Source organism: Temnothorax americanus, unplaced genomic scaffold (assembly GCF_048541705.1).
Source record: "Temnothorax americanus isolate GAGA-0224 unplaced genomic scaffold, ASM4854170v1 Scaffold54, whole genome shotgun sequence".
Taxonomy (NCBI): domain Eukaryota; kingdom Metazoa; phylum Arthropoda; class Insecta; order Hymenoptera; family Formicidae; genus Temnothorax; species Temnothorax americanus.
Genome location: NW_027509696.1, coordinates 926,687 through 945,568, shown reverse-complemented (window position 1 = coordinate 945,568; position 18,882 = coordinate 926,687). Strand labels below are relative to the sequence as shown.

The window sequence follows — 18,882 nt, the reverse complement described above, 5'->3', positions numbered from 1 at the left end:
CGTGCCGTGTTTCGAGAGTACACTGACGACCAAACATCTCAACGTTTCGTTTCATCTCTATAACGTCCAGAAAATTTTATAATTAAAAATTCCTATATATATATATATATATATATATGTGTGTGTATATATATATATATATATATATATATATATATATCTTAATTTTGGCTTTTCAATTGTATCTTTAATTACTAGAATAGAATGTAAGGTCATAAAGTTTTCGCCACAGCACGTTGAAGAAAAAGAAATAGAAATAGAAAATATTTGCGTTTACGTGCTAATACACGCTAAACTCTGATAATGTTAACGCGCGTTGTCGCGTCACGAGAGAAGTATCAGGCATTACCGTCTACAGCAGTAGACGGAGAACGCGATCATGGTAAATGGAACGCGATATATATTTCTTCTTATTCGACTGCTTCTCTGCGACTTTTGCGAGCTGCGAGCTGTGAGTCGACGAACGCTATTCAAGTTAAATGGATCCCGAGCTATTCGCCGCCGTTTTCTCGAGAACGTCGCCGAGGAGAGACGACCGTTTTCCCTTCCTTCTCCTTTTTTCCCTTCGAGCGAAAAGCACGACGCTTTGAGAGTCGCGTCTCGATCGAAAGCCACGAGCTTTTCCCCAGAAACGAGGAACCTAGGACTGTCGCTGTTTGGCTTTCGCCGTTTCGAGAGCACCCCCGACCTGGAATACCGAGAAAGGGAAGCTCTCTCCCATCTCTCTCCCCCCCGATCCCGTCGTCGTTCCCTCGTTCATGTATTAAGTACAAGAGCGGAGTTATACACGGAGTCGCTTTAAGAAAATGACAGTCGCGCGCGGAGTCTTGTCCGGAGAATCTCGAGCGGAAGCACTCTCTCTCTCTCTCTCTCTCGTCGTCGCCTCTCTGAGCTTTACGCTTTAGCGATTATCAAGAGAACGCTATTAGATGTTGGCGAGCGACTACACCGGGAGCTTTCTGACGCGCGTTTGCTCTCGGGGCTTTCAACGGGAAAGCGTCAGTAGTGTGTGTCGACTGTCGACGCGGCGCGGCGACTGAGGCGAGTATTGGCAAAGTGAATCGCGCGAGGGTCCGGCGCAACGGAAATTCGCTTTGATTAACGCACCAGATATACGCGCGAAGGCGGTTGGGAAAATAATTGATACATTTTACGATACTTTCGTTACTTTGTTCACCTCTCTGTAATTGTTCAAGGTACACGTCCGTTGTCCAGCTGGATTGCAAAACGTTTGTTTTTCAAATAAAGACGGATTCAATACAGGTGTTCGGACAACACTCACGTTATTGAGATCTTCATTGCCTTGAGGCTGCGCGTACGGCAAACTGAAAGTTCTACCCCGGTCATTTACCAGTTTGACCGGAAGTCTGATACGCCGAATACGACAAACAGGTTACAATTTAACGTGGCTGAGTGCCGCTTGTACGATGCAGATGGTAGGGAGGGAGCTTAATTAAAAATTGAATCGCAACCGAAATAATACATTGCAGCGAAGTTTCCGCAAACGTGCAGATTGCGAATCTACAAGGTTGAAAACAGACGATATGAATAATTAGAAATACGTGTATTTTAACCGAGATAATTTCAGTACCGCATCACACGGGGATTAAAATTTAAAGCGGGCACAATACCGAATTTAGATCTTGCCGAAAGCGTGTCTCTCATTCGCGTATGCCGATATACTCGAACTACAAATACTGATGCATACGACGCCGCTTCTTTAAACCTTGAAAGCGTCATGCACTTTGAAATTATATCAAAGCAAAATTACGCGGCCGTTATTTCGCGACTATGTCCAAAGATATGCTCTGTAATGGAAGAAACGCTGAGGCTCTTTGAAACTCTGTTGCGAACACCCTTCAGTAGCGCCAGTCACTTTTGTTATCTACCTCTCTCTCTTTCTCTCTCTCTCTCTCTCTCTCTCTCTCTCTCTCTCTCTCTCTCTCTCTCTCTCTCTCTCTGTCGATGTCGCTTTATTATGAGGTACGACAAATCGCATTTGCGAATAAGAAGGCTGTACCAAGCCGTTTAACATTGTTCGGCATTACATCGGATTCAAGAGAGATCCTCGCCCTTAATTTTGTTCGCGTTTTTTGTTCCGCTCCAAAAAGAATTAATCTTAACGATTTGATAATAAGGTAAATGTATCAATGCCTGGACACGTACCTATATATATCTGGACATTTTTATCATTTTAGTCCTTAAATAAGTTATAACGCGAATTAAAATCAAAGAATCAAAGATAAACATATTTTTTTGTATTACATTTTTATCTTTGATTTTAATTCGCGTTACACTTATTTAAAAACTAAAATGATAAAGGTGCCCAGACATAGGTCTTAAGTATCCATCAGTACATTTACTTTTAATACCGTTTATAAGCGATATTAATGTATAAAATAGAATAACATATTTCACGTTTTAAATAGCCGCTCCTAAAAATTCATTAAAAACATTATAAAGACCGTCTCGGCATAGAGGTGTCTGGAATGAACCACGCTAATAATGTCCACGGAAAGATACTGAAATTATCCAGTTTCGATCTGTCTCGCGGGTTCCTGCCGCACGAATGAGCCGCGATATGGCGACGCGATGCAGCTTTGATTGCTTCCCAAGTCAACTGAAGCGAATACAGTTATCCTTTGTCCGAAGTCGTAGCGCCATGGGCGATGTCAAGCACCCCTTTCCCCTACCCTCTATCGATAGGTCGGTATTTATAGCCGACCCATATTTCATTTAGCCGAAACTATCGGTGCTTTGTCGGCAGGTCCCGGCCAAGCTTAATAAAGCCGCCGCGCTGATACCTTTGTTTCTACCGCAAGGCAATGGCTCACTAGGGCGACCCTAAGAGTCGACGGACACGGGAACGCCGCTGTCGTGATAATCTCGTGATTGCCCCCGAGCGGCAATTACACCCTCGACACAAGACCGTATGGGGATCTCAAGATTACGTCTCCGCACTGCGATTTCGGCCACAGCCCCACCGTCACGCCGCTCGCACGGCGCGGTGTGTTTGTTCGGGGGCGGCGTAACATTCTCGCTATTGTTATACCGCCGTGCCGCCGTTTGCGTAAAATAACAAGCCTCACTGTTCACGCCCCGGTAAACGAGTCCCAACTTTAGAATGATATGGCGCACGTTACGCGAATAATTCGCCGCGTTTCGCACGAGCGCGGAAAAGCAAAATTTCTCCATATTATATACGCGAATTTTTCGATCGTATAAACATTCGCGCGTGATAAATAAACGGGAGAGTTTCGAAAACTAAAGCGAAAACGGATTTTTATATATCTCGTTATATGTATTATGTGAATGAGGGATGATCTCCTTGATTTGAAATATTTCGAAATTGCTCTGTGCGAGATGTATAGAGAAGCGTATCTACGGACAAGATATAAAAAGTAACGGGAAATATATTTCTGGAACAGAGGATAGAGATATTTTGAGTCAGGTGGGTATACATATATATATAATATCGCTCGAATAATTTTCAAGCAACGCATTGTTTTTACAGCCGGCGTTCTGAAGCGATCGCGAGAATGCGATATCCGGTTTGGAAGGTGTTAGTTCCGGTAACTGTATTCTCGATACGGGCTCAGTGTCTATGGACTGTGAGCTATAAAATTTTATTTCGTTCGTTCTGCATACGCGTGCAATGCAGCCTTTTCCAAGCCTTATTTCCAAGGAATCAACATATACTGCGCGCTTTCGTTTTACGTCGAAGACGCGTATCTGTATTATAAATTTCATTTCGCGTATCGATGTATCGGTGAATTTACGAGTCGCGCTCATTCCCGCGACGAGTGAGTAAAATCGATTTCCCGGCCCTTGTGCAAAATTATACTCATTATTCAGCGACGTTTGCGTATCACGTTTGCGAGACAATCAGACGAGTATACCTACGTAAATTCCTATATACTGCAACGAACGTAAATATCCATGAGCACAGGAACAGCAAGCTGGACGTGAAATTATCTGCGATCGTAAAAATGTGAGAAACACGTACGGCAAATAACGATAGCTGGAAAAGTAAATGTAATTTCGTAAAAATACTGATAATGGGAAAAACAGATGTTAAAATAACTTTAGATGCTGCAAACTAGGTCGATTGCATAATTTAACACGCAGCTTTACGAGAGGAAGAGAGAGAGAGAGAGAGAGAGAGAGAGAGAGAGAGAGAGAGAGAGAGAGAGAGAGAGAGAGAGAGAGAGAGAGAGAGAGAGGAGTCATCAGAGTTGGAAAACAGCGTTGGAGTGTTGAGTTGCTTCTCAATGAAATCTACGCTTGCGCGGCTCGTATTTTTATAACCGTTAGGATTACACGTATTGCGTTAATTACTCCTTTGATCTTCCCAATGGCAATTAGGACATTAATTGCAACCGGACACTGATTTCCCGGGCGCCCTTGTGGCTGACGGCCACGCCAGCGTGTCTTTACGCCCGTTCCGTCCCGTTAACGAGGCGACACTTGCCAAAGCGATTTCTTCACCGTCTCGCGTAATTTTGTTTGATCGTCGCTCAGTGATAAATGATGCTCTCAGAATTACGAAACTTGCACAAAGAAGAGGAAGAAGCGTATAATAAATTAAGATGTACGGAAAATTCTACTTAAGCGATTAATATATAAATATTAATATATCATATAAAACGAAAAGGAGAAATAAAACTATCCCTATATTTCAGGAAATGATGAGTTGTCAGGAAGTGCGATCGTCACCGGGAAACGAACGAGGAGTCGTAGATAGAATGCGTCCCTCACTTGTCGAACAATGGCGAGACCTTTTCCATTCACAAAAAAGCTACATCGTGACGTAGCAGTCTCCGTTTTGCGTTATTAGCGTTATTCCGAGAGGGTCTGCTCTCGCACAATGGTCCTCCGCAAGGACCGTGACGAGCGTGAGCGATGAAAATATACGGGGCAAAAGCGGATCTAACTAACGAAAGTCAAGTTTCATCTATCAATTCTATTCAGAGATATTTTTTCTTAGAGCCACATATGTATATCGCTTATCGCACGTGTAAAATAGAAGAAAAACCGCGTTCAGCCTCGAAAGGGCTCGAAAAATGTTTAGCTCCGAAGACTCGCCATCCGAAAATTGACGGATCCTCTGAGGATCGAAGAGTCGCGACTGCGCGACTTCCTCTGCGAGAAATTCGAGAAGCCTCGCGTCTCGTTTCCACGAGATCGTCGAAGATTGAATGCGACGTCGGAGGAACGTTTAATTAACCGGTGCTTTGACCCGCGCTCGCTTCGTTAGCTCGGCGAATTGTCGTTGGCGGTTTGAGGGTGGTGGGAACCGAGGTTTTTTCGTCTCTCCTCGGCGCGCGGAGTTTCGCGTCGTTGCCGACCAATTTTCCCCGATTCCTCGAGACGTCGTCGTCGTCTCGGTGGTAAGAAAATGCGCGCGCGGCACATATTGTCTTGCATATATATCCCGCGGATATGTATGCATGCGAGCGGCTTGTGGTATACCTGAAAGGCATCATGAACTCGAATGAGCCTGCGAGCAGCGAGAACGTCGGAGCTTGTTTATCCGACGCGATATAAAAGCGTACGCGAGGCACCAAACGGCGCCGGTAGTTGTAAACTTCGTAACTACGTGGCTCCCGGTGGCAGCGGCTCGATTATTTATGTGGAGTGAGGGCTCGTTTGCCCGACGAAAGAAAGCTTTAAACACGCGCGGCAACAGTTCGGAAAGTTAATAACTTCGCAGTGGAGAAAACAGCCGAACGACTGCACGACCGGGATGTATTTTATTTAAAGAGAACATTTCAACGATGACGAGGAGATTTTACGTAAGTGCAAAGGAAAGATTTTCGGATCTTTTCTATTAATAACGGCTGTATAATTGTGTGAAACAGGTGTAACGTGTAGAATCAGAATTATTTACATTTATTTCTGCTAATATTTACACTCGATGGATCTTATTTATGCAGATTTTTCCAATCTGGAGTTCGTACTACAACTGAATCTTGGTATTCCTATTGTGAGATCTCTCGATTATCCATCGCACCGGTTGAGATAATCGAGACGTTTCTATAATCTCGCGCAGATTGCGGATGCGAGACGTTTGCAGTTGCGCCATCCCCCTCATTTTCCTCGATTCTACTTACGCTTTGAATTGCAATTGCACAAATTGGCTCATGAAAGGCGCTGCGCACGTTGTCGAGTTTGAACTACGCGACTCGTCTTGACGAGGATGACGCGCGGCGATGAACTCGCGTATAGACGTACGCTCTCGAAGGGAAACAAGAGGAAGAACCACTTCTTTCTAGAATGGATGCGCCGCAAAATGCACGGCTAGGAGAACTCCTACCGGTTCCCGGCAAGTGAACCGTGAAATTGAGGATTTCTACGTTGCTGTACCAGCGGAAAGCCTTGTACGAGCTCGTTGCTCAGTAGTCTTTGTCATCGATACGCGATGCGTCAGACTAAAATTCAGCTACGAAAGCCGAGATATATTCTGCGAATGCGAACGCGGGAAATTGATCAAGACATAGAACCACGAAGCCACGAACGTACAATGGCGATTGTGCCAAAACTGATTGCATGCTAATTTCAAACATAACAGATAAACGCGATGATCTTACCCTATATTTTCCAACTTTGCGGTTGTAATCTCAAGAAGCACGACAAAGGAAAGAAAACTAATCAGTACTAATTATCGATTTTAATTAAAAAAATAATATAATTTGAACTATGAAAAAGGATATCGACCAAAAACGAGTAACAATAGGACGTAAAGATTAAAAATCCCATTTATTCGTGGTAAAATATTTATGGTAATTTAATTTTTAGGATAAAAAATTAAAAATCGTTTATTCATGGCGAAATATTATTCATAGTAATTTTAATCTTTACATTCTACTCTGTTGTTCGTTTTTGGTCGATTTTATTTTTTATATAGCTTTGCTTTATAAAATGGGCGGGTAAAGTTTAGTTTAATTTTAATTGGTAAGTTGAATCAATTTGTTATATACATATTAACTAAAAAAAAGTCGAGGAATTTAATGATATAAAGTATTCAATCTTTTTATCTTGACTTCTTTTTAAATCATTCTGTGCGTAGTACAAGATCGATCTCAATATCGTGCCAATATCGCGCTCTTAGAAAAATTTTCTTATACAGAATAAATTTCACGGTTGCTTTTTTCCCTCGCTATTACGTCAAGAGTGCTTATTCTTTCCGCTTTTAAGGAACGAAGCGAGATATAACGCGTTCAATTAAGCACGCGCGTAAAAGTGTATCACGATTCCTCGGCGAAGCTAGAGCTTCTCTCGAGAGCTGCCTCTTTGAAAAATGATTACTCGGTCCGAAGCGTTCGTAATTAGTACGCAGTTCCGTGAGACGCTCGGCACGATTCGCCAGAACCCGGTACTTTAAGTCGTTTGAAAATCTACAAAGTACCCTTAATGAAGTTCCCGGCATCGTCTTCTCTACGACGTCAAAGAGAAGACAATGGACGAGGGTGAATGGGAGAATAGGGGCGGTATCTACCCTCCCGCCATCCCGTGCATTTCGCGCTCGCTGTATATATTCTGTTTCGCATCGCATTGCAAGTCGGTAGACCGCCGCGGTCATAATAGCGCGCATCTGTTCGAAAATTACAAGCCGGTGCCGGTGCCTGCAGGGACTTATACGGTGTAATCGGATGCAACTGCGAACCGCCCTCGCGGACCGCCCCGTAGTGTCCGGTTAAGAGTCGAATCATCTTATGGAGCGAGAAACCGCTCGGCGAACAGTTGGCTGATGCCGCGGGCTATAAATCACCACCGGTGAAATTGGATTGGGCGGCAAGTTTGCCGAGAAATATTACAGCGGCTGAGGATCTAAGATTTACACGGCGAATAAATCGGCTTTTAATTCGATGCGTTACGCGCACTGATTAGAAAGTGTTTAAATACATGCGCTTTTTTTATCGGTATCTAAATTTCAATATGTTTCTTTGCCATAAGATATATATTGCTTTAAATCATCTGTACGCAAGTCTTGAAAATAAATTTCTTTTTAATGACTTGCTAAATGTGTCTGATTGTTTATAATTATAGCCGTTTCTCCCGGAAGTCTAACGCACATCTTTATCAACCTTGTGAATCTCCAATTTCCTCCAACTTCCGTCCACGTCGCAGCGTCCGTGTCGCAGTCCCTCTCGCGACATTTCCTTTTCAATTCAGGAACGTGCGGGAAACAACGCGATGAGGGCAAGACGATATACGCCTCACCGGCTATACGGACCGGCGTTTAACCACGCCGAGGAACCCTAAACGACGCGACACGCTTAGCGAGCGACGACGTTGTCGGCACGGCTTCCGTATCATGATGGGCGCGCACGTAAAGCCTGATACGGCCGTTCTGGGACCGACCTCTCGACAAGAGGCAACGCATTCCGTCGCGAGTCCCTGGCCTTTGTTTCGTTAATCTCGATCGTAGCCTGTAGATAAAGCCGAGGACCGCCCCGCCCGCCAGTTACTCCCTGTTCCTCGGGATCGTTATGTCGAACTGCAGCGACAAGGGAGCGACGACGTGCACATGCATATATGTATATACATTTATATACACGTACACATGTGTAATATATCGAACGAGAGGCACATAAGCCCCGGGACGTTGTTATGCCGTTGGTACCCTCCTATTCAAAGCACTCACCCTCCGACATATCGACCCTCTCCTTCGTCACCTTCCATATACCTTCGTGTCTGGTCGTCTTATTAACCGCGTCTGTACCATCTTGAAGCTTCGCAAAAAAAAAAAAACTGTTTTGAAAGTTTCGCGAACCGTGGCGGAGTCTCGCCCGAAGGATCGCATCGATTTATAGTTCGTAAGTGGCTGGGATTCATTTCACGTCCAAAGTCAATGGTGAAATTTTTAAGCACCCGGGTGGCAAACTATTGTGATTTTCGTTTCCTTTTCTAGGAAAAATTTACTTCGCGTTATTACAAAAAGATTTAAAGGAATATTATCGCGAGCGTTACAATTATTCCTAGTTAGGCTTGATATCAAGCTCAATTACACACCGTGCCCCGCGTTTCTTGCACGTTTCCCCTCGAATTTGGCGAACTGCCGTTTTCGACGACTGACACTGCTCGACTAGCGGAATTGGTGATAATATGCAAATGCCTGTAACTCGCAGAGTTCCCCTCGGTCGTTTCGGCCGCGGCTTTATACACTCAACGAAGTTGCCATTGTCGCCGCGCCGTTGAATTTTCAGTATTTTTGTAGCCAGTCCGATTCCTGGAATTTTTCCAGTTGCCACGTATGTACACCGCACCGAAGTACTTTATGAAAATTGCAGCCCGCTCTCGCGCGCTCGTGGGAGATTTCCGAGGGATTCGCGATCTCGCGGTTGGTACGGCTCGCGCGTTATGCCACTCGCTAAAAGCCATTTTAAACCTATAGGTATATGCCTTGCCCGCGGTCTCGGTGCCGATATAAAAGCCTTGCGAGCGATCGAATCGAGCGACGTCATTCATGTTTACTTTCAGCGCTCCTCCTTCTTCGCGAAGTAACTCCATGTTCGTTTAGTCCTTAATCCTTGACGCAAAAAAATCATGCATTCAGAGCAATATTGATCTTTCAGACCGACAAGCTTTACCTTTCCTTTATATACAATTTCTCTGTTCACTAGTTATCATTATGTTTCTTTTTTTATTGACTATAAATAATTAGATTACTTTAATTCTTACTCTAATCAGCGATTTTGCCAGTATCAGTTCTGAGAACGTAATTTCTCTTTAAAAAAGAGAAATGTTCAAAGATTAATGCGCGAATGTGCGTATTCGATGAACACGACAGAAAAGAGAAAAAAATGCGTCATCGCTCACGTCGATTGAGCTTTAATAAAGCAACCGTGCTCATTTCTCTCTCTCTCTTTCTCTCTCTCTCTCTCTCTCGCGGCATTAATCGAGTTCCTTTTACTCCGGGCATAATTACGTTTCCTTCAACCCCCCATGAACGAGACGAGACGAGACGAGTCGAAACGAGACGCGACGGGACTCCACGTCAAGTTGCGTCGATCGCAGCTCTCCTTTCACGGGGCAGCATCTTGCTAAAACAGGCCGCGGAAAAGTTCGCCCGCCGGTGCTTTCGCATGCCTTAAGAGCCTTTTAATGGTCGCTAAAGGGAGCTTATTGAAAGAAAGTTACCTCGCTTAAATCCAATCTCTTTTGCGCGAGGGGGCCGCGCATTCATCGCGCGCATGAAACCCTGAAGATCGTTGTCGTCGTTGTCGACGCCGCGCCGCGACGATCACGACGGGAACGGCGCTCTTAATCGACAACGTCGACGCGTTTCGTTACGGCGATCGATCGCCGATTGGTAACCGCGACGGGGTATTAAGTTGTGAAAGGCTGATTCTCTCTCTCAATCCTCTTAGGCTTCCAGGTTCACCGCGTCACATCAACGCCCGCTCTGCGCTCTCTCGCATCTCGTCGCTGCTATGCTGAAATGTTTTTTCGCTCTCAACGTTAACAAAACGCGAAGGAGGATGGAGAAAAGAGGAGGAGAGCGAGAGCGAGAGAAGTTTAATCGGATCCATCTCTCGCGCGCCTGCACAAGTGGATCGTTGCGCTGTGCAAACTGTTCTTTTTGCGCAAACAACACGCAATGTAACGAAGATCGTTCTCGCATGGCGAGCGTGTTGTGCGAATTCCCGCTCCTGCCTAACGAATTTGACGAAAATCGAAAAACAGAAATTTTATCTCTTATTTTTCACAGTGTATCTATGCGTATACAGTATAAAAATAAAACAATTATTTACCTATCATAAAAATGCCAAATATATATATTTTTTGATTGTAAATTGCATGCTAACTTAATAAGCAAAAGAATTGTTATCTAGATAAAACAAAAGACTAATTTTCCACGTAATTTAAAAAACCGTAATTTTGATGAGTAAGAAAAAATAATTTTTTTTTTAAATTATTTGCTTAATTATAAAAGTGTTCAAAATATAACTTTTTTTTATTTGTAGATGATTTTCCATCGAACTTGTGAGACAAACAATAGCTTTATTCACTGCATAGAAATTATGAAAGCAGTAACATTGTTATTCTAACTGTTAATATAAAAAAAAAACAATTCCACATTTTCTAGTTAACATTTTTACTTCCACTTTTGCTGGTCACTGTATATAGTGAGCAACTAATTGTAAGAAGAACAGGGAGATTGAACTGAAATAATTGCGCTGAATTTTAAGCTTCTATAGCTTAACACGCACACTCATCTTCAGTTGACGCTATTTTGTATTGAAAGCTGTTTACATGACTGAGTTTGAAGAGAATAAGGGTGAACGAACAACGTATAAATGATAATCGAATTATGATTGACAATGACAACCAAGCTGCTAAAATATGGTTGGAGCTACAAAAATGATTGCAAAATATAATCTGTCTAAAGAATTACTCGTATTTTTATAATTTTGATAATATGGGGAAACATACGTCCAGTTGAAAATTTTCATTAATTTATTATTAGAAGTTAAAATTAAAGTCTGTACGCATACACGAGAGATTACAAAAATGTTTCGAAAAACCGTGTAAAAAAAACGCGCAAAAAAACTGCGTAAAAAGAGAGTCGAGTGTATATAAAAGTTTTAATTTTCCACAGGATGACCGAAATTATTCTGTAATACGATACAGTTATGTTTTATGCGAATATTCCTAACGATTAAAAACTAATCACAAGTTAATTTATCTAGCAACAAATCATATTGAGTCTATAAGTAGTTTCATGTATTACTATAAGCAAGCGCATGATAATGCGAAATATAAAGACTATTCATGTTGGAGCAAGACCATCTTAAGTACGATCTTAAGATATTATGAACCAATCACAGAGCTGTATTATATATAGCATCTTAAGACATTGTTAATTGTAAGACGGTCTTGAAGTAAAATCTGACTATGAATACCGGTCTATAACATCCATTTCGTTTTCTGCAGCTAAATAAGATATCGCGCATCTCAATTTTTCGAGATATGCATGCGGAAACAGACTTACGATCGTTTAGCGACGACCTCGTTTATCTACTTCAACGTTCGCTACTTTAGAAGCGGGTAATCGGCGTTCCAAAACATCGAAACTGGAAGATGTTTGGCGATGTTAGTCAGACATTCCCGTCTCTATCTCAAGACAGGCAAAATCTGAAATCCACAGAAATGTACCAAAATAGCAGTATTTCCTGCCATCAATATTTCTTTAGTTATCTAAAAATGCCAATTAATAATACCAATACAACAGCAGTAGAGATGTAACAGCAATCATTTTTTTTTCCGATTACTCGAAACATTAAAAAGTATATTATGGATACGTTATAATACAATTGCAAATGTGTTTGGCCGCTTTCGACAAGAAATTCGATAGTTTTCACTCTTTTTCGAGCGCTTTTTCGGAATGCACGTTCTTTTTCCCTCCGAGCTTCGGTCCAGCGTATCAATCATGTACACTTCGAGACATTCTCGGGCGAGTTTTCGTGAAAAAAATCTTCGCGGGGGTGATTAATGGCCAGCAAATAATCCACTCCTCGAGAAAGTGAGTTTGTTACAACATAGCACAACTTCGATAACTTATAATTAATTCTTTATAACTATTTGCATATAATATCTATACTCACAACATTTTTCTCAGTTCAAAACAATATGGAACATTTTTATTATAGATATAAAAAAATTGCTTTTCTTAAATTTAATTGTGCCGAAATCTTTAATAGTTCTCATCGATTTGTTTCAAATTATTTTTTATAGCCACATTTTGAATATCACTTTCAATAAGAGAAAGCGAAAGATAAGTGACTATACGCTATTTTTACATCCATATAATATACATTTTTTTAAAACAATGTTTAATATTTGTATTAGCGGTTCTTCTTGTCTTATAATTCGTTGTTGTATCTTCAGCCTATTATAATATATGTCTATAGATATCATGACAGGAGCATTATGTATTCAAGTAAACATCTGCGGGACGCGAGATACCAGAATATTAGTTTTTGTTACATGTCGCTACGTCAATTTTTCCGTCTAGTTTGTCTAGTTATGACGTTTTGAAAATGCGGCACGCGCACGGCATTCATAAAAGAACGTCGCGTCAATTTTTTGCGTATATTTTGACAGATGCGCTAATACGCTGCTGAAAAACAGTATGTGAAAACACATGTAGTACAAGTGTTTTAAAATACGATATGTCAAACGCGCTGTCCGATTTTGCCTTTATATCGAGATCACTGGTCGATAAAGTCGTCAATATCTTCGTACAGAAAAATCGTAACGAAATAATCTTGGTCTCGTTGAAAAGCTAAGACTATAACGCTTTCAATGAATACAAGATCACTTGTCTCAAATGACTGATTCCTGAGATATTGTCGATTATTTCGCGAAAGTAGGAAATTGATGATTTCCCGAAAATCGATCTCTGACCTTACAGTAGAAAATTTTAATTATATTAGTTTTGAATTGTATTATCTCGGCTCAGAATAGTTGTAACAGCTTAAAACAAAATGCATTGAAAAAAGCACACTATATCGTGTTTGCAACAATATTAAAACCAACTACTATTCTATCTTCTTTTATTAAAAATATTTATTAAAAACCAAAATATTAAAATTTTTAATTTTATGATATGCTTATATAGTTATTCAGTTTTCAAATAAACATTTAGCAAAATAATTGTATTTCTTTTCCGTTTCCTATTAAATTTGTAAAATTTTTCCTTCTTTTTTTATCTTATATTTAACTCTTATTTAAATCATTCTCAAACAAATTGAATATACAAATAACAATTAAAATAGTAAACAATGATTGCTTTTACCTCGTAATTGGATCTCGTTATAGCCCAATGCCTCATAAGCTTGCATTTCTTTTTTGTTCCTTCGTTGCATTTGCACATCACTCATTCGCAAAAACACGGTTAATTACGATCGCGCGCGGTATTAACCATTCGAATACTTCACTCTAGTATCATGCGGTATGGTGCAATTAATTACACCGAGTTGATAGTTAATTAAGACTCGATAGACCATTTGAAAATATATCATCGGAATGCAGTATTACGTGTAATACATACCTACATTTTGAATGCAAATCCCGCAAAATATGCACATCTATTATTAATAAATCTATGTATAATTATGATATTCCGTTATGAGTCTCTCGATCTAAAGATTTCTATATCACTGTATATATGCTCTCAATCTCAAAATAAAATAAAATTATTATTACCCGTAAATATACACTTCAATGAAAACAGTAATTTACAACTTCCGTTCTTCGATGCTTCGATAACTGTAGCTAAATAAATGTCACGTGCAAAATATCTGCTTAAATGGTCGTCGCTTCAGTCGCACACACGAATCCCTCCTCGAGAGTTAATCAATCACGGGTTGAGAATTGAGATACGTTAATCTTTTATTTGGAACGATCGCATTTCGACAAAAATACCAACATGATCATACGGGGAGCGATTCGCACTACTCACATCTCACTGCCCGAATGACACAACGACTACGCACCGCAGTGCACAGTGTGCTATATATCGTGTTAAAAATTAAGAGCTGACCACCGCGAAGGCCGAGCGCCGAGCGTAAACAAATACGTCACCGCTACAAGATATGTGCCATAAGATAAATGTTTATTTTGAATAATATTCTTTACCTGTACTTTAAGTTAGTCTCAATGAATTATCTGCCACCACACGTTCAATTTAACATTTGCTTATTAACTTATTTGTGTATAAGTAAAATTTAGTATTGTTACTTTGTGTCACAATTTTGCGTCTCGAGAGAATTAAAATTACGTAGTTTTAATAAATTAAATTCTTTTTTATAATTTTAATAAATCAAGAATATAATCTAATTGCCATGAAAAATATGACGTCTCATATTTTATTAATTTATTATAATTACATTGCTTTTATTAATTTAAAGCGTTAATTAATTTAAACATAATAATTTAGAAGCAAAAAATAATAATAGTAAATTATATAATTTCTATTATCTGATTATAAAAAAACTTTATTTTTTAATTTTAAATTTAACATTAAATTTCTTAATTATTTTTATGTGGAATGATTAAATGTAAAAATATAATTAAATATAAAAATTTTTATGATAACAAATAATTAAATAATATTATTAAAATGTTTATAGTAATTAAAATTTAATATTAAATATAAACTCGTTAGTATCATCTGATAATATATATAATATCTATAAACACACTCTAAACTAAAAGACAAAACTAGCTGAACAATTATTTGCGTTAGTAATACCTAACAAATTAATATGAATTAATACATTCATCAAATACAGTCATATTTTATATTAGAATTTTTAATTTTAACTTATTTCAGTTATTTCTGAACTTTTTTTTTCTCTATTAAAGTATTATATTATATACTTATGGGATTAAATACATATAATATTCTAAAATTCTAGTCTGTATAAGAAGGTAAAATAAAATTACACTGATATCAAAGTATTCTTGCTACTAAATTATAATATGACATATATGTTTGGTAGTGGAAGAATTAATCAGCATCATTTGAAGAATGATGAATGTAGATGTGGCAAGCAGCGAAACAAGAGCGTGCCCGGCTGATCGCGAATGCACCGTCGTTATTTCTAGGAACAATCTTGCTGCGTTTCCCGCAATGTCTGAGAATGTGCGTGTACATAATAGTATTTTGCGAGCACACGCAATGTAGATCGCGAGATAAGGAGCACGTCCAGCGGGCCAAATGATCGATTTCGCGCCGTTAAGACATGTTAATATTTGGCATTTTAACATTGCAATTATTATACAATAGTAACCCTACCCCAAAGTGTATTTATTAATCAGATAAAAATAATTATGGCACCGATAACAATCGCGTCTATTATTATACATGCGCTTAAGAATATTCGTGTTTGACTGGTTTTATTATCTAATAAATATATCTCTTTAAGAGGGAGTTATATATATGTATTCCCGTTATTCAAATTATAATAGATGATACTATAGCGTTTGAAAAGAAATGTTAAATATCTATTTATGTTGCTTTAGCAACATCTATATTCTGCGTGTACCATCACGAAAATATGAGAGAGAAGAGAGAGAGGGAGGGGGAGAGACCAAGACCAAGACTTTGCTGGTCAGTATGTTTCCACGATTGATTATAGATTTCTCTCTAATGGCTAACTTCCAAGAAACTTAAAGTTTTTTTAAGTCTTTAAAATTCTCTTAGATATCCGGTATTTTATTGACAATAAAATTTATTTATTAGCGTAATTTGCCATTCTTCCTTGAGTTAGTAAACACGTGGAGCATTTTTATACTACTTGGGTTGATGGTGGTGAATGCTTACTCTCACTGGTTTTATTATTCTCTTTTATTATCCGCTTTTGACGGAAACTGTTTACTCCTGCGGAATTTTGCTGAAATATACATATTTTCAAGTCACATATTTACTCGCATATTTATGTGTCAACTTTGTTGACAACGGGAAGTTGTTAGCTGCAACTGTCCGTCGAGAATTGGAAGGATCAGTTCTAAACGTATGCGGGTACGAACAACTATGCAAGCATACTCTGTACATTTCACTCGTTATTCTATGTATATCGATTTTCTTCGCGAGGCGCGCATCACGAATCACGCCTGTGGATTACCTGGCGTGCCGCGAATTCGGCATTTATCCGGAGGCGCGCGACGGAAAAAAGCCGGGGCGCGTTCGATGCCGCGGAAGCCATTACACAGATAGTCTATTCGCAGGAAGCCAATAGATCAGGGGGAAATGGGTTAGAGCGTCGAAAAAGTACATCCAGCGTCGATGCCTCCGGCCGCCTCGCGGCCGATAGATCACCGGTCTAAGTGCACTAAATGTTCCTTCCTCCCCTCCTTCGTTCGCCAGTTATTATGCGGCAAACTGCAGTGGGTTTTTCACGCGGTGATACATTTATCATGCCAGACGCCATTGCCAGAGGGCATGTAAAGGGTGCGTTTGTGTTTGCGGAAGGAAACCGCGTACAAAACAAGTCTTGGCCATTGGTAAAAGGATATCGCAAGTATATAAAGTAATTAATTGTTCGAAGTCTCTCCCGTGTTCACCGTTACAGAACGGACCCGAATATGGGCGGCATTGAAATCTCGACGGTGAGAAATGGCGTTCCTCGTGAAAAAATTTCCGTCTGAAAAAATTTAATCGCGTTTCATAAAGTTCGCGTAGTTACATTTTTTCTGAAAAGTAACAGAAAAAAATTTTTTTTTCCCGTAGCTCTTTCGCTTCAAGCGTTAATTTGTAACATGTCCTGCCGGGCACGGCGCCGGCGTTTCTCATATCGCGCGAAGTTAAGAGATCGTCGCGGTTGAACTTCCACGTCACCGGGGCCGGGGGGAAAAAAAGTTATCATAGCTCCCAGGATAGATTTCCATATATACTGAAGCGCGGATGAATGACGGGCAAATGAAAGCGGCGCGGCGCGGCGCGGTGGACGTCCGCTCTATATGTACCTCTGATATGCCATCCCTCGAGCTTACCACCGCGCGATATAGAGCAGCAGTGCGTGGTATTACATACGGTAATTGATGCCCAGCTATTTTTTCCGCGGTAATACATCGCGGCGTTGCGCAGCGCAACTCCCGTCTGCGCGGAGGCGTTACATTGTAACTAATGCGCCGCGATTTTTAACGCCCGCGACTCGACATATCGCCGCTTGGCGCGACATTTCGCTCACAGCGGGATGTTAGTTTCATATCTTCGTTGAATGCCGCATGGAGATCAGAATCCTGCGGAGTCTTTATCAACGGCATCGTTTGTAATCTTATCTGCAATTTTTGCGCGCGTGATGGTTGCGACAATAGTACCGTCTTTATAGAATATAAATTTACGCATATACAAAGTTATATAGAAATATGGTAATGCTAATTTAATAGCGTGAATTTAAAAAAAGCACGATTCGAGGAAACTTTTGGATAACAATCTTACAAGTCATTCGAGTATCCGCGGTACTCATTATTCGTTGGCGATTATCCGTAGTCGCATCGCGACAGCCACCCGTTGATATCTTAAAAAATGAGCGCACGGTCGTTAACCCGTTAATGCTTTTCCAAGCGCACTTTTATATAGCATAAATAACCTACTTCGCCATACGTGACATGCGCTAGTCGTCACGCCGCATAAATGCATGGAGATGGAGTAATATTTCGGTTACGCCAGCCGTAAATGCCAACAATCCGTATCGATCTCCATAAACTTTTCTCTCGATGCACCGACGGAACTGACATTGATGTCCAAGTTCGCGTCGGCTTATTCATATACATGTTTATACTCCGTCAAATTTCTATCAAATACCTCCGAATATGCGCGGAATGACAGTGCGTAAAAAGTCTTTTTATCTTTAAAGAGTGTACTATAAACATTGGCATTCCATGCTTCAAAATATTCAAGTCAATTTATATTTATAAATGTTAAAAATTATAATCTGGTATTTAAATAAAACTCTCCCGAGACTGTTCTCACATTTTTGTCGTTGTATTTTAATTTTAAATAAAATAAAAATTTTTATTTTTTTCTGAGATTTTTCCTGAGTATTAATTCGCGATTTTATCTTTAAATTCGATACGTTATAAATGCCATAACGATTACTTTTGTAATATCTATAATTGAATTTATTTAGAAGATTTTTATGAAGATCGCGTGCACGGTAATCAACCATTTGGTCTTCAACGTCGCGCGAAACAACTGAAGATGCAACTTTACGAGTGCAACATGTAAGGCGGTAGTTACGACGGTAGTTGCACGGTGATTAGGTTTTATTACGCCGACGGTAGGGAGTGGGCGTATGCCCAGTAATAAAGGAAATTGGTAATAATTTTCTTGTAACGTCAGTAAAATGAACGGTGATGATAAGCGTA

The 18,882-nt window shown here is 40.1% G+C and overlaps 1 protein-coding gene across 1 annotated transcript in view; it reads right to left on the bottom strand.

Annotated features, from left to right (window-relative positions):
- Window positions 1-14,467, bottom strand: part of LOC143904561 (lysosomal acid glucosylceramidase-like) — a 97,124-nt gene extending 82,657 nt beyond the window's left edge. Inside the window, exon 1 of the mRNA XM_077419361.1 lies at window positions 13,805-14,467. The gene's annotated coding sequence lies outside the window, so the exon portion shown is untranslated. The remainder of the gene's footprint in view (window positions 1-13,804) is intronic.
- Between the last annotated feature and the right edge of the window lie 4,415 nt (window positions 14,468-18,882).